The following is a 2,816-nucleotide window of genomic DNA, read 5'->3' on the forward strand; positions in this document are numbered from 1 at the left end:
CACAACTGCCACTAAACTCACTAAAGTTCTGAACTGAAAGAAGGCTAGCTACACAGCTAGCTGGCTACTCCCCTTTGATTATACCGTTATTTCTAAGACATGAAAGTCTTAAGCTGGAGGCATTATCTGTTGGGGGTAAACAAAAAGAGCCCCAATAGACCATTCAAACCCAGCCAAGCTGGAGCCTAACCAAGTACCCCCTCTCTGGAAAAAATGCAAGGGTATAGTAACCTTGTAAAAAGAACCAGTATTGTGACCCATGAATGTAGCCGAATGTGGAGTAGCATACCACAGGGATCAGAACGGAGTTCCTTATTGTTTATGATTTTCATCAATGATGTAGATGAGAATGTGGGAGGGATGATAAGTAAGTTTGTGGATGTCACAAAGATTGACCGGGTCATTGACAGTGAGGAGGAGGATTTTAGGTTACAGAAGGATATTAATGGATTTGTCAGATGGGCAGATCAATAGCAGATGGAATTTAACCTGACAAGTGTGAAGTGATAAACATTGAAGGAAGGAACAAAACAAAGGAGTACTCAATCAATGGCAAGACATTAGGAATATCAAAGGAACAGAGGGATCTTGGGGTGTATGTGCATAGATCCCTGAAGGTGTGGTGCAGGAGAGGTTATAAGGAAATTTGGAAGGTATATGGGATGCCTGCCTTTATCAGTTCTGGCATAGATTATAACAACAGGGAGGTTATGTGGGAGCTGAACTGTTAAGCCACTGCTGGAATACAGTGTGCAATTCTAGAAAGCATGTGATTGCGCTAGAGGGGGTGCAGAGAACATTCAGCTGGGTGTTGCCTGGGATGGAGCATTTCAGCTCTGAAGAAAAGCCGGATAACTGGGTTGTTTTGTTTGGAGCAGAGAAGGTTGATGGGGGAATCTGATAGAGATGTAATAAGATTATGAGGGGCATGGACAATGCTGAGAGAAAGCAGCTGTTCCCTTTAATTGAAGCATCAATAACAAGGAGGCATAATTTTAAAGTGGAAGGCAGGAGATTTAGGGGAATTTGAGGAAAAGCCTTTTCACCCAGAGGGTGGTGGGGGCTTGGAGTACACTGTCTGGGAGGATAGTTGAGGCAGGAAACTTCACAACCTTTAAAAAGTACCTGGATGAGCACTTGAAGTGTCAGAACATTCAAGGCTAAGGGCTTACTGTGGGAAAGTGGAGCTAAATTGTAAGCATATTTTATTCTGAGATACCTTTGTATTGCCTCAATACTATTTTAGGACTGACTCTTTAGTTAATGTGGCTGTCTAAGTTTTTTTTTAAAATTATTTAAAATTCTTAGCTGCATCTTAAAACTAACAAAAAGGTTGACTGAAAATGTTATCTTGCCAGGCTGGTAAAGATAATTCAACCATTACACTTTGCACTGCATTAGGCTATATTCCAATTATAAGCTTACCTTTGTAAACATTTAACTTGCCCCACTTCAGACAAACCTAGTTCAAATTTCTAGTTGATGTTGCCACTTTCAGCTTCTGGAGTGAAAGATTTCCAGGTTTCTGCTACCTTTGGTGCGAATTAACTCTTTACTAACGTACCTCTAATTTTAATACTGTGCCTGTTTGATCTGAATTCCTCCAGAAGAGGAAATAGTTTCTTTGTAAATAACTATTAAATCATTTTATCATTTTACTTGTCTCATATTGATCATCCCACAACTATTGAGTCTCAAAGGAATATAAAAACAAATTCAAGCACCATTGTTTTTATCAGCTTTTAACTTTAGGGAGGATATGATGCTAATTGACAAAATATAAAAGAATGATGGTAAGTTCGATGATTTATCATGAGAATAGGAAAATGTGAGGTGATACAGAGTGATATTTTTAAAAATAATGAAATTATAGAATACGTTTAGAAGAGAGGTTTGAACAAGGAGCCACAGATTTAAGATTAATTGTCAGGAATTAAAACAGAAGCTAGACTCATTTCATAGAGTCGTGAGGATTCATTGCAGGACTCACTTCCAGGCTTAATGGTTGAGACAGAATATATGTCAGCAGTTGACATTAGATGTGTGGATAGAGGGAAAAAAGACATAAAGAGATATTGGAACAAAATCATAAGCACAGCTTGTTTGTATGGAGAAAAAGTACAGATAAAGATAGACCAGGTTAAATGCTTTGTTTTAGTGGTATGACATTTTATGTGCTTGTTTCTATACATAATCAATAGCTGTATTTATGTAGAGAGGAAATATTATACAGCTTAATCCTGTTAATTATTGTGACACTTTAACTTGCATTACATAAAGCAGGTTGCTTAATATGTATTTACCTTAGAGTCATAGAGTCATAGAGATGTATAGCATGGAAACAGACCCTTCGGTCCAACCTGTCCATGCTGACCAGATATCCCAACCTAATCTAGTCCCACCTGCCAGCACCCGGCCCATATCCCTCCAAACCCTTCCTATTCATATACCCATCAAAATGCCTCTTAAATGTTGCAATTGTACCAGCCTCCACCACTTCCTCTGGCAGCTCATTCCATACACCTACCACCCTCTGCGTGACAAAGTTGCCCCTTAGGTCTCTTTTATATCTTTCCCCTCTCACCATAAACCTACACCCTCTTGTTCTGGACTCCCCGACCCTAGGGAAAAGACTTTGTCTATTTATCCTATCCATGCCCCTCATAATTCCGTAAACCTCTGTAAGGTCACCCCTCAGCCTCCGACGCTCCAGGGAAAAGAGCCCCAGCCTGTTTAGCCTCTCCCTATAGCTCAAATCCTCCAACCCTGGCAACATCTTTGTAAATCTTTTCTGAACCCTTTCAAGTTTCACAACA

The sequence above is a fragment of the Chiloscyllium plagiosum genome, chromosome 1, assembly GCF_004010195.1.
Source record: "Chiloscyllium plagiosum isolate BGI_BamShark_2017 chromosome 1, ASM401019v2, whole genome shotgun sequence".
In the NCBI taxonomy this organism is placed as follows: Eukaryota; Metazoa; Chordata; class Chondrichthyes; order Orectolobiformes; family Hemiscylliidae; genus Chiloscyllium; species Chiloscyllium plagiosum.